Below are 14,367 nucleotides of genomic sequence, written 5' to 3' on the forward strand. Positions count from 1 at the left end.
CACTGTCTCTCTCTCTCAAATAAATAAAATAAAATCCTAAAAAAAAAAAAAAAAAAGATATTTACTATACACAAATCAAGTATTTACTGAATATCTTCGATATACAAGTTACCCATTCTTGGCTCTTTGGGGTATACAAAAATAATTAAGACAGGATTCCTGTTCAAATTAAGTTCTGTGATCCAAACAAGAGTTATTGCACCATAAAATTAACTTTAATTATAAGAAAATTAGTTGTCTTAAAAATGTTCAAAATTCAAAGGAGGAAAACTTTACAGCCATTTGTGGACTGAAATTAGGAAAAATGAATAGGCAAAACTTTACTGAAAAGATCAGATCAACATGGGCCAGGAAAGATGATTAAGATCCTGATATGCTGCGCCTGGGGATGGGTGGGGGGGTGGGCATGGGTTGGGCGGGCAGGTCGGAGGTAGTGGCGATCAGCGTCCCAGGGAGTGTAGCAAGTGTTGGAGGGCAGGGAGTCCCCAACCTCTGAGTCCCCAATGTAGCCCCCATATGAGCTTGCAGTCTTTTCCTTGTATGATCGGCCCCATTGCTGGTGGCACTGTTGGCCTGGAGTCTGAGAGGATTATAAAAACAGGTCAGACGAAGTGTGGCTCAGGACTGGGGTGGGGAGATGAGTGGCAGCACGCTGGGCTGGAGATGAGGGAGAGTTAGGGAGGCCTCTGCCGCTGTGACTATGAGCCCTGGTCAATGATGACACGACCACTGAGCAATCGGAGTTCTAGAACCAGATGATGGAGTGTGTGCTAAGAATGGACTGAGACCAGAAGAGAAAAAAGAAAAAAAAAAAAAGAAAAAGATGCTGATATGCTGGCAGGGAATGACTTGGGGCAGAGAGAAATTCTAGGTGAAGTGAACTGTGAAAGTAAATACATAAAAACAAAAAAGTATGGGATGTGTTTAGAAAATAGTAAGCAGGGCACCTAGGTGGCTCAGTCAGTTAACTGACTCAATTTTGGCTCAGGTCATAATCTCAGGGTGGTGGGACTGAGCCCTAGGTCAGGTTCAGCACTGGAGGTGGAGCCGGCTTAAGAGTCTCTCTCTCTGTCTGTACATCCCCCTCTTCTCTGTCTCCCTCTCTCCCGGAAGGAAGGAAGGAAAGAAGGAAGGAAGATGGGCACCGTAAGTAGCTGAATATGGAAGAATTAAAACTCCAGATACATTGACTCTAGTTTAATCTTCTTCAAATATGTCATGCCCTTTTCCAATTCTAAACCTCAAAAATTATCTCTTTTTCTTGGAACATCCTCACCCAACTCCACAATGCATGATAAATACCTATCAGTTTTTTCGGAAAGCAACTGGCCTACAAATCAGATTCAATAAATACAAATAACCCAAAATATAGCATCAATTTATCATGGAACTCACTTATACCTCTTATGGCAATTATCAAGCTGTACTATAATGTAGTATCTTTTCCCATGCCCACCTCACTTTACTAGAGTATGAGCTCCTGAAAACAAGGACTATAACTTACTCCAACCCACCAATTTATATCATATACATATATGTGTGTGTATACATATATTTATAATCCTCAAATAGGAACAGAAGAAGGATAGGAGGAGGAAAGGAGGACAAACCTGTAGGTTTCCATGCAAGCACTGCAAGAACTTTGGCAGACAGTGCAGAACCACAACACGCCACAGGCTGATGAGAAAAGATGTAATGAAAAGACTCAAAGGCTGTGCAGCACCCAGAACAGTAGCTATAAGCCGTGTAGGGCTACTGAGAACTTGAAACAGAGTTAGTTCAAAATGAGACGTGCTTTAGGTATAAAATACACACTAGGTTTCAAAGACATGAGGGGGGAAAAGGTGTAAAATATCTCAATAATTTTATAATGATTACATGAGAAAGATAATATTTTAGGAATACTGGGTTAAATGAAATATATATTGAAATATATATATTAAATGAAATATATTATTAAAATGATGTTAGGGCACGTGGCTGGCAAAGTTGGCAGAGTGTGCAACTCTTGATCTTGTGGTTGTGAGTTCGGGCCCCACACTGGGTGTAGAGAATACTTAAAAATAAAATCTTTAATTACATAATTAGAGAAATAAATAATTACATGCTGTTCAGCTGTGTTTCTTATTACATTTTTTTTTTAAAGATTTTATTTATTTGTCTGAGAGAGCAACCAGAAGCACACAGAGTGGCAGGCAGAGGCAGAGAGAGAAGCAGGCTCCCTGCTGGACATGGAGCCAGATGCAGGACTTGATCCCAGGATCCTGAGATCATGACCTGAGCCGAAGGGTAGTGGCTTAACCAACTGAGCCACCCAGGCGTCCCTCTTATTACATTTTAGTGCTGCTACTAGAAAACCTAAAATTACCCATGTGGCTTACACTGTATTTCTCTTGAACAGTGCTATTCTCAGAGTATGAACCTGAAAGATCAGAAAACTTGGAAAACGATGGTATGCTATAATAAAGGAATCAAGAGGAAGAACAGTTTTATAGAAAAGATGAGCTTGACTTAGAATAAGTTTGACTAAAGGGATCCAAGAGATAAAAATGCAGGGCTAGAAAGCAGAAAAGTCTATCATGGGAATACAGAATTAGGAAAACTCTACAGGGATAAGACAGTTGAAATTCTGGAAGAATATGTGAGTCCCCACAGAAAATTTTTAGATCCCTCAGCTTAGAAGGAAGAAGAGGAGGATGTACGTAGTTTTCTCAAAGGGCAGGAAGAGCTAGTAACCTAGCTGGCATCCCAAGTTGGATCTCTGAAATCCTTACCTGCAGCAACATCATAATTTCAAAGTATTCTGGGCTGAATATATTGGAAGTCGAAAACAGGGATTTAAATATATTAGATGCTGTTGCCAATGAAAAGTGCATTCTGAATTCGAACAGATAACTCTCTACATGTTTGATTTATAAACAAACAAAATCCCTGCAAATTAGTTTCTGTTATAATAAAACGGATACATAGGTTTAGGCATGTGAACCTTTTTACTTATTACTCCTCCAGGACAAATACTTCTCTGTCTAATAGTATGGAATTTATATACTACATTAAACCACTGAAAATAGTAACTGAAAAAGAGCTGAAAAAAAAAATTTGAGGTTCAAAATCCACATATCCTCCACATTTCTTTTTATTTTTATAGAACACAAGAAATTTGCAGCATTTACAAGCAAAAGGTTATTTTTAACTAAACTCTCAATTTCTTCAATATAGAACTATGCAAATGTAAGGAGCATCATTTCAAAGTATAAAATACACTTTTCTCCTAGGAGATTTAGTAACTCCTGTAGCCCCAGAGATATAACAAAGTGCATAATCAAGAAAAGCAAGTTAACTCTTAGTTCATATGTGTTCAGATATAACTCATTTTAATGGACAAAAGTCTGTGTTTTGTGAAAAGAATTTCCAGCAAAGGATATCCCACAACTCACAAAATATAAAATTATTTTAATTTTCCCAGCATAAAATTATAAATCAAGACACGCTGCCAAATGGGTTTTTTGTTGGGAATTTTAGCATTTTTAATTTATTTGCCAAGAATCCCTGGACTTAATGGATATACAATGTAGATGAGGGAAAAACACACGTACACGTGTCTTTACAATGCAAGGTATGGTAAGTCCCTTACATGTGGTTCACAGGCACGATCACCTCTGCCTGAAGAGAGAATCACAGGAGGAGGCATTTGTTTCGGCCAACTCTGACAGATAAAAAAGATTAAAATCCTAGCAGGGGGAACCTAAGTGGCTCAGTCGGTTAAGCATCCGACTCTTGATTTCAGCTTAAGTCATGATCTCAGGGTCGTGGGATCCAGCCCTGCACTGGGCTCCGCGCTCAGCATGGAGACTGAGATTCTCTCTCCCCCTCCCGTCGTGCCTCCCTCCCACCCTGGCTCTTGCTCATCATGCTTTTGCTCTCTCAAATAAAAAAGATTTTTTAAAAATAAATAAATAAATAAAAATAAATAAATAAAATCCCAGTGGAAGAAAAACATAAACAAGAGCCAGAGACTTGAGTAAATGAGGTACACATATGAGAAAGAGTGAGTGGTCTAGGTTGGCTAGAAGTTACAGCATGTGGAGAAAAGTAGTGAAAAACAACAACAGAAAATTAAGTTGGATCCAGACTGTGGAGGGCACTGAAGGGCAGGCTGAGAAGATGGCGCAGGCTTGGGGGAGCAAATGTATCAGCTGTGAGCCTAATGCAGAGGGAAGCAAATCCCAGAACAGTGGCTGTAAGCACACAGCACTGGCCACGGGGTAGTGAAGGCAACAGGAAGCCGAGGGAGCCTGAGCAGCACCATGCCAAGGTACCTGCTCTCTGAGCACAATGTCGTACTGCCCGCAGGCAAAGGAAACACATGTGCATGTGTTCAGTTTTTCGCTATGTTTCAGAGGCCTCTTTTGGGGCAACCAGCCGAGCCTTTAAGAAAGAAAACAAATTTTTATCACATGCGTAGGGAAATCTGCCTTTTCCTGAATGGATTCCAGGCTGGACAGGCTGAGAAGAGCCATCTGCTCCTAGCGGCGGCAGCGGCAGGAACCGGGGCGGCACACTTGCTCGCACGCATGGGCTCTTCCCTTTGCTGGCTGCCTCGGCCAAGCTGCCTGCCCTGGGATTCCTTTCAGATGTGCAGTGAGAGTCACATTCTACTGCTCACTGAATGAAGGCTGGAAGCTTGAGGGGAAACATTCAGTCCCTAAGAAAACAAAGCAGCTGATTCGCACCAAAATGGAAAAAGAACCCAAAGGAGGGAGTTAAGACACCAGGTGAAACACAGCAAGAAGCCGGGATGGGAGCAAGAGAAACCAACAGACATGAAGTCTTTAGACAAGGGAGAGAGGGAAGAATGGACCAGAACCATTACACCTACGATGATGTAAATATAACTTTCCCTTACAGTGAAACTTTATTTTTAAAAGAACTTTTGGCCCATGAAAGGGGTGGAGGTGGTAACAAAGTTAATTACGTCTCATAATTAGTCATTAGGATTAGATAACAAAGCCTTCAGCAGTGTACTACTCTAATGATGGAGGACCAGCATCTGAGAAATAGAATAGTATATTAGCATAACCACGTATGCAAAATACATAGAACCACTGCCATAGTTAACTTGTCATTGAATGATTAAATATGAATTCATAATTAGAAAAATCCACACTGTAATTTATTGGCTTTCCTGACTGTTTTGGTTCATTAAAAGTTGATTACTAAACAGTGACCTCTAGTGGCCCATAATCTTCTAATGCTATATTGTTTCTTTTAAAGAGGCAGCCAGCATACATTCCAAAAACCTTTTTACCTAAATAGGGCTGTTATTTTGAAGATGTTAATATTCCTTTTCCCTATAAAGGGAAGTATTGCCTTCACTCGTTCTTCTCTCTTTAAAATTCATTCTGTGTGACAAATACAAAGGGGTAAAAAAAAAAAAAAAGCTCTCTTGCTTCCACATATTCATTAACAATTTGTGACTGAACCCCTATGTGGGTGTTTGGGGCATTTTATTAATACTTGGAAACTGTATTAGATAATAACAGAATGAACTTCATTCATTCTATATTATCTAATTAGAACTTACATCAAATTAACATAACAGTCATGCTACTATCTAATCACTGCCTATACACACGGGACATGCTGAAAAACACGTTTTATTTTAAAATTCAAAGGTACCCGTAATTTCAGATCACTGCATACCATACTACTGAGGTTTATCTTAAAAGGTAATTGATTAATAACTGTAAAAAAAAATCCAGCTCACTTCTTAAATTTTTCTTAAAGAGGTTTTTTTTTTAATAATAATGATGAAACTTATCAAGAAGTCTACTTCTATAGAACACAAAGCAAACTTTCCAAGCATCATCTCTCCCTTAGCATGATTATCTTTTTAAAGTATTCAAAGGCCTATAGTAGTACTTTAAGTTAAACCCAACTTACAATTCTATAAGCATGTATGATTTTATTACTTCCTACCCAGTTATACTCATTATTCAAACAAGGTTTCAGAAAGGCTCACAATATGAAAAGACGACTTTGGGTATATTATTAAAAGAATTATATGCATATATCTTCACTCTCCCCCAAATCAGTCATGGTACTGATCCTGATTCTCTAAAGTAGTGGCAATGCTGTAGCTTCCTTAGATAATATGACTACGCCTCCAATAAATTTAAGATGCAAACAAAAGACATATACTGCCTCATGTACTACTTCTACAGAACATGTGGGTGTGGGGTGCCAGTTGTTTCCTGTGATGATTTAAGATAGTAGCCGGATAATGAGTTATACCTTCTGTAAGAACCGAATCACCATTTAATGCTATTATCAACAGTTCATGACCCACCAGCAAGAAATGTCAACCTGATTAATATAAACACTGCTGACCTCAAAAAAAAAAAGAAAGAAAGAAACTTACTCCTCACTGTTATTAACATCTACTGTTCTTTAGTAAGAAAATATAAAAAATCAAATCTTTAGGTAAAAATATTTTTAGAGAATTTGCTATGCAAATTTTGCTAAGTGAGAGTTGGTAAGTTTCTGAAAAGGTAGAACTGAAGGCAGCATGTAAATATACACATTGGTTACAACTAAGGGAAAAATCTTTTAGGAGATACATGATTTTATAGTTCATTGTGTCATTTAAAATGTTTGCTTTATCTTTTTAAACACACAGCATTAACTAGGGTTAAAGCAAGATATCATTTTGGTTACAAAGCTCACTGTTAAACTTACTTCTGATACACAAGTTTCAAAAACAACCAGAGATAAGATTAGAAAGATCTAAATGTCATATTTCCTTCCACGAGCACAGGTGTAAGAAGGCTGGTGTGAAAGATTCCTTTTTCTCAGTGAATCGTAGTATATTCACTTGCAATTCAGCCTGTTCCTGCTTTACACAATGAGCCATTTCTGGCTGTAGGTAAACCTGAAAAGCTGAAATTTCATTAGAGATTATTTAAAGCTGTCATTTCCAGATTCCAAAAAGTAAGAGAAGAGAATATATGCTACAATCAGGTTTCAGGAAAACTCATTAGTCCACCCAATAGACAGCTGATCTTTACTAAAAACAGGACGAAATTTTCCTCATTACAATAAGCTAGGTTTTTAGAATCTACAAAAAGTAAACCAACTCCTGCTTCTTTGTACCACTGAGAGGCTGGGCCTCTAAGATCATCTGACAACAGGCAGAACAAGTCAAGATTCTCTACCAATGAATGCCAAGCTTGCAAAGATTGTATTTAAATTGGGATCCCATTGGTAACCAAGAGTTTCACCTGAGACCAATATTTAGGAAACAATCCAACAAATCCAGAATGAGGAAAATTCCATTAGATAATTGATCTGGACTCCAAAACTGTCAACATCACGGAAGACTGTTTTTTTTAAATGGAGAGTATGGGAACTGTTCTAGATTAAGGAAGGCTGAAGACACGTAACAATGACATGTAATGCATGAACCTTTATTAGACACTGGATCAAAGAAAACCCACTTATCTGGAGGATAATTGAAAACAATATGAATATGGGCTCTTTATTAGATGACACTGAATCAATGTCAAATTTCTTGGATGTGATAGTTTTGGAGTTACATATGACGATGTCCCTGTTCTCAGGAGATTTATTAAAAATATTTGGGTGTGGGTGAGTAGTTCAGCCAAAGAGCAGAAGTTTGGGAAGCTGGGGGAAGAGCCTATTAATTGAGATCAGAAAAAGAATAATAAATTAGATAGCAGAGCACTGATCCACATATAAATGGAATCCCTATATACTGATGATTTAGAAATGTTTCATGAATTCTATTTTTACTATCTTTTAAAAAGGCAGGAGGTGAAGAAGGAAAAATTCTGACCCAAAAACCAATGTAGATAAATACTTGCACTTTGATTAATCAAAGATACTTTCTTAAAACATGAGTTAAATTTCTATAACCTGAATAATTCTTCATTAATTTAAATTATTATATTGCTGAGTCCTCTGTATCTCCATTTAACAATCGAGTTTATATATATGCTTTCTCTCTCCAGTAGCTCTGAGTATTCCCTGGCAATAGCTTCCCAAGCAAATGAGTAACCACACTAATGGTATTTGTTCTAGGGTATCTACCAGAGCATTATGTATGGAAATTACCTCGCTGAGTTCCATCTGAGGGTTGTTTTACAAATAAAAACTCAACCACCAAAAAAAGAAGCTAAGTATTTTTATCCTACTACTCTCTGACTCACATTAGTAAAGAAACCTGGAAGTAAGGCTCACATACAGGCTCATTTTTGTTGTGTGGGGTTTTTTTGTTTTGTTTTTTGGTTTTTTTTTTTTTTTTAAGATTTTATTTATTTGAGAGAGAGAGAGCACAAACTGGGGGTGGGCAGGGAGGGGCAGAGGGAAAAGCGGGCTCAATCCCAGTATCCTGAGATCATGACCTGAGCGGATGGCAGATGCTTAACTGACTAAGCCACCAGGGCACCCCTCACAAACTATTTCTATGACACACTGCAAGCTACTGAGTTACAGCTTATGTAATTCCGTAACACTTACTTCCAAACTGAAACTACACTGTATGTATATTGCACTTATATACTTTCAAAATACACAGAAGTCTATTTGAAGAACCAGATTTCTATAAATTAGGGTTTGGTGAAAAGTGATACAAAACCAAATTAGAGGGGCGCCTGGGTGGCTCAGTGGGTTAAGACGCTGCCTTCGGCTCAGGTCATGATCTCAGGGTCCTGGGATCGAGTCCCGCATCGGGCTCTCTGCTCAGCAGGGAGCCTGCTTCCCTCTCTCTCTCTCTGCCTGCCTCTCCATCTACTTGTGATTTCTCTCTGTCAAATAAATAAATAAAATCTTTAAAAAAAAAAAAAAACAAATTAGAATGTATGTAGTTGTTTTTCCTGTGAGTTCTCATGAAATAATGGTGTCGAGCAAATAAATTCTTCCCGTGATTTTAATGAATGAAATGCAATCAATTATACTAAGACCACAATAGATATTACTCAATATAAAAATCACCATCCCTGGCCTCCTTAATAGATTGAGAAAAAGTCACAGAGCAAGCATCTGCACCCAGGTCTTCTGAGCAGCAGTGCTGGGTAAAAAGAACCTTGGGATTTGTACAGATGCACTCATTTGTGAAACTGCCACTGAAAAGAAAGCCTGAGCACTTAGAAATCAGGAAAAAAAAAAAAAAAATCTCAGCTCCCAGAAACCAAAAAACTATCTAGGTAACTAGAATTATTTGCCTAAAAATTCTAGGAAAATTTTTCAGGTAAGCATATTTGTAGGAATTCAGTAAAAAAAAACTCTTAAGAACCAAATTTCTGGTGAGATTTTTAGCTTCCAATTTGGTAAAATGTATCTACCAAAATACTTGGTAAAAATGATTTATTAGGTAAGTTTTGAGCTCTTCAGAGCTTATATTCTAATTTATATCTTTCCTTTTTAGGAAGATTCATACCTCCACTCACTCATCGATTCATTCAACCCAAGTCTGGGTACCTACCATCTGTTATGTTCTGATCTAGGCAGTAAACAAAACAGAAGAAATCTCTACTTTTGTGGGCTTATAATCTAGTAGAGTGGTAATCAACTCGGACTACATATTAGAAACAACTCTTAGAGATTCTGTTTAAGTGGGGAGAAAGTGAGAGAGGTAGAAATCGGAGTGGAAATAAAGAGGTTAGCTTCAGATAAACCCCTGATGGTTCATCCAGGGACAGGAAGGCAGAGTATATGTCAGCTTGTAGATGTGATCATAGGGTCATGCAGATGTTCTTTCATAACTGTCTATTTTCTCTGTGAAAGTAAGAAGAAAGGTTGCCACTGGGGAAGGTCACTGGCGATTGGAAGAGAGAAGAGAAGGTATGAAATATCATTTAGGTGATGGAAAGAGTGAATGAACTGTCAGGCTGTCTTAAGGGTCCACTTGAGATCAGTGATCATTAATTTACAAGTGAAACCAGGCCAACATGGTCATCCATTTACTCCACCATGTTCAGCTACTCAAGGGCAGGTATAGGACAAATGAATAGCTGGATTTGCTCCGGGATGGGATCTAATTCAATAGGGAGAAAGAGGTATAAGAGAGACATTTATCCTATACCACAGAACATAAACCGGATAGGAAAGGAAGAGGAGACTGAGGAAGACAGGGATGAAGAAAAGGCTGTTTTATTATTCTCCTTCAGTTCTAGCCCCCTCAGGCACCGCCGTCAACTGTATTTCTTATCCTTTTAACACCTAAAGTTCCCTTCCTTTAAAATACTCAATTCTTCTTCTTTTACAAAAGGTAGCTTGATTACTTTTGTTCAGGAATGACCAAACACAGTCTATAAACACAGTTTCTTTCATATTTCAGGACAATTTAGCATTTGCAGGTCTTTCAGCATTTAAAGACCAAGACACTGAATATCATTTTTCCATCTTCACTAAAAAGAAAAAAGATTCTATCATAAGTAGAAATCTGGAGAGACAGATAAGTAGAAATCTGGAGAGACAGACCAATTCAAACAGATTTGGTCTTTTATGGTTTCTTTGATAAAGGGAGATCCTCTAGGGGCGCCTGGGTGGCTCAGTGGGTTAAGCCGCTGCCTTCGGCTCAGGTCATGATCGCAGGGTCCTGGGATCGAGCCTCGCGTCGGGCTCTCTGCTCAGCCAGGGGCCTGCTTCCTTCTCTCTCTCTCTCTGCCTGCTTGTGATCTCTCTCTATCAAATAAATAAATAAATAAAATCTTTTAAAAAAGGGAGATCCTCTAGAAGAAATACGGTACTTGATTTTGTCCCCAGCTTTACTAAAAGGGAAGCCCATTTATTTGAGAGACATGAAAGAAGAGGTACTTGTTTCCTCTCTTTGGATACAATTAGGATTTGAGATTGGGGTCAAGAAGACTTACTGCAATGATTTAGGATTTAGAGTCTCTTTTGAACAGAACTATCACCTGACAATGTCGTCTTCAATTGGCAGGTAACCCATGCTTCCTTATTCTCCTTCAAACATCACTGTATGCTTTCTTACAACTGTTATATAAAAACTGCTAAAAGCAAAAGATCTTTTCTTCACTCATTTTACAGCAAAACCTCACCTGAACTGAGGTGAGGTTATTTATAGTCTCCATTTATTCTGCTTAGTTTGAATATTCAATTACTTCACTGCAGAAATAATTAATGTGTCTGATTACAGAGGGCTGCCTTGGACCCTACTAGGGATGTCACATAATATATGGTAAATAGAAGGTTACTATCTTCCTAAAAAATCAAAAACAAACTCACAATGCTCTGAGAGTTTCAAGGAAGAGATTATGGACCTACAGTGACTTTTTTTTTTCTTTTCCTTTTCTTATTTTAGGAACAGGAACCCAAACTTCTGGCTTGGTCAGAGTTAATAATTACTTCCATTTACTGAATTAATCACTTCCATTTACTGAATGATTATGATGTTTTACATACTATTTTAATTTAATTGATAACTGAGGAATGAGTCAATCTGAGATCTTAGAATTTATGAACTTTTTTTTTTAAAGATTTTATTTATTTATTCAACAGAGAGAGATCACAAGTAAGCAGAGAGGCAGGCAGAGAGAGAGAGAGGAGGAAGCAGGCCTCCTGCCAAGGAGAGAGCCCGATGCAGGGCTCGATCCCAGGACCCTGGAATCATGACCTAAGCCAAGCTGAACGCAGAGGCTTTAACCCTCTGAGCCACCCAGGTGCCCCAGAATTTATGAACTTTAATCAAATCTTTTCCCTACCTCGGAAACCATCGCTGGTAAGGAGCAGAACTAGCCACTTCTTGTGCTCATCTGGTGGTTATCATTTCTCCTTAATCAGAAGTAGTATATTACATGGGTAAAATGCAGAAATCTCAGAGTCAGATAGGCTTGGTTTTAAATTTGTTACACCTCCACAAATGTCTAGGACATGATCCTTAACCTCTTTGTTCAATCTTTTCTTCATCAGCAAAATGGGAGGGGGGGCAGTACTTACCTCATAGGATTATAAGAATTAAATGAGATAATGTCTGAAAAGCATTCGGCTACATTACAACAGTACCTGGCTGGGGACTTACTATGTAATTGCAGCTCATGAAATAATACTCTCCCTTACCTATTTCTACCAAAGGCAAGTGTATGATGCTATTTGCTTTCTGAATTATAAATGTTATTCATAAAATTTTTTTCACCAAAATAAAATGATAGTCACATGATATATGCTCTTCTTGTTTTCAAAGGACACTTATTTTGATTTCAAGAGGAGCTTTACTAGCCTCTGACTGTCATAGACACACTGCTAGTATACAGAATTTTAGAGCTAAGACGAATGTTAGAATAAAGTATATTTAGTGATCAACTATTATATCCCAGGCATATGACACTTCAGTTCTTTCAACAAGCCTAACAGGTAGCTACTGTTGACCCAATTTTTAAAATAAGGGGGAAAAAACTTCAGCTTAAGTAACTTAGACAATGTCACAAAACTAGTAAAGAAAAGATGTCTTCAGGGTGTCTGGCTGGCTCAGTTGGTACAGCATGCGACTCTTGATCTCAGGGTTCCAAGTTCAAGCCCCATGATAGGTGCAGAGATTACTTAAAAATAAAATCCTTAAAAAAAAAGATGTCTTCTGGGGCAACTGGGTGGCTCAGTCGTTAAGTGTCTGCCTTCGGCTCAGGTCATGATCCCAGAGTCCTGGGATGTAGCCCCATGGCAGGTTCCCTGCTCGGCGAGAAGCCTGCTTCTCCCTCCCCCACTCCCCCTACTTGTGTTCCCTCTCTTGGTGTGTCTCTCTCTGTCAAATAAATAAAATCTTTAAAAAAAAAAAAAGATGTCTTCATCAAAAGTCTGGAGGAAACAGTATCTTGTGATATAGCCCTAACACTCTCTCTTTTTTTTTTTTATAGATTTTATTTATTTGACAAAGATCACAAGTAGGCAGAGAGGCAAGCAGAGAGAGAGAGGAAGGGAAGCAGGCTTCCTGCTGAGCAGAGACCGATATGGGGCCCAATCCCAGGAACCTGGGACCATGACCTGAGCAGAAGGCAGAGGCCATAATCCACTGAGCCATCCAGGCACCCCAGCCCTAACACTGTTAGGGCTAACAATGTTTTTAAAACTTTTTCACCTTGCTGGGATGCCTTGGTGGCTCAGTCAGTTAAGCGTCTGCTTTTACCTCAGGTCACAACCCAGGGTCCTCAAATTGAGTAACCACATCAGGCTCCCTGCTGAACGGGGAGTGTGCTTCTCCTTCTGCTCCTGTCCCCACTCATGCTCGTGCTCTCTCTCTCTCTCTCTCTCACTTTCTCTCTCAAATAAATAAAATCTTAGAAAAAAGAAAACGAAAAAAACCTTTCCCTATCTTATTTCCCGAGAAGACTGCTTAACACCCTAGCATCAGAGAATACATTTGTAATAAACATAGAATTTATAATAATTTTTTATAAAAATTAAGCCATATTGTATCTTGTTTTACAATCTCCTTTTCCTAACAAAATACTGCAAAGTTTTTTTGTGTCCAATATTAATCATTTTGATTCATATTATGTCATTTAATCCCTAATTACTAATTCCCTCCCTCCTCCTGGCCTCAGGTTTTTCCAAGTCATCATTATTTTAAATCAGTGGTTCTTAAACTAAAGGCCCCAGAGCTTTTGCTTATGTGGATTCTGTCAGTATTTGTCAGTTAGCAATTAAAACTAAGAAAGTTATAAAATATTTCTTAATTCACTTAAAAATAATAAACCCACCATTATGTTAACACCTTTCATGAAAAATAAGACTTTCCAAAGCAAGAGAATATTTACTAAGAAGAGCATCTCTGTCGTAAATTTTGCAAATCTTTTTAATTATGGCTTAATAGGAAACAACTGAATTTTCATACTAGCTTGCATGCAGAAGCAGATATATGTTGTTTTGGTTGAAATATATAAAGGAAAAGCTGATTTCATACAGATACGTGGTAGGTAAAGGGAGGATTAATTTAATAATGTTTCAGATCATTGTGGATATCTTTGATATTATACCAGAACTTGACACATGGTGGTTTCATAAAGACTAATTGCACGTATGTAATCTAAAATTGTTATCAACAAACTTTTTTCAGTCTGCTACATTAAAATCTGTTTTGCACTTTGAATGCATATTTTAACCGGGCATAATTTTTTTTTAAGATTTTATTTATTTATTTGATAGAGAGAGATAGCACAAGTAGGCAGAGAGGGAGAAGCAGGCTCCCCGCTGCGCAGAGAGCCCAATGCAGTGCTCGATCCCAGGACCCTGAGATCACGACCTGAGCTGAAGGCAGAGGCTTAACCCACTGAGCCACCCAGGCACCCCAGTCAGGCATAATTCTGTAACATCATACAGTGGTCTTTTGGAAAG

At 38.3% G+C, this 14,367-nt stretch overlaps 1 protein-coding gene and 2 non-coding genes across 3 annotated transcripts in view; 2 read left to right on the forward strand and 1 right to left on the reverse strand.

Moving 5' to 3' along the window:
* The window catches only part of HIBADH (3-hydroxyisobutyrate dehydrogenase), a 110,346-nt gene that overhangs the window by 38,891 nt on the left and 57,088 nt on the right, over positions 1-14,367 (reverse strand). The gene's annotated exons all lie outside the window — the stretch shown is intronic.
* On the forward strand, positions 489-631 carry LOC122905795. Its single transcript, XR_006384468.1, has one exon.
* On the forward strand, positions 709-790 carry LOC122905785. Its single transcript, XR_006384459.1, has one exon.

This window comes from Neovison vison, chromosome 4, assembly GCF_020171115.1.
Source record: "Neovison vison isolate M4711 chromosome 4, ASM_NN_V1, whole genome shotgun sequence".
NCBI classification, from domain to species: domain Eukaryota; kingdom Metazoa; phylum Chordata; class Mammalia; order Carnivora; family Mustelidae; genus Neogale; species Neogale vison.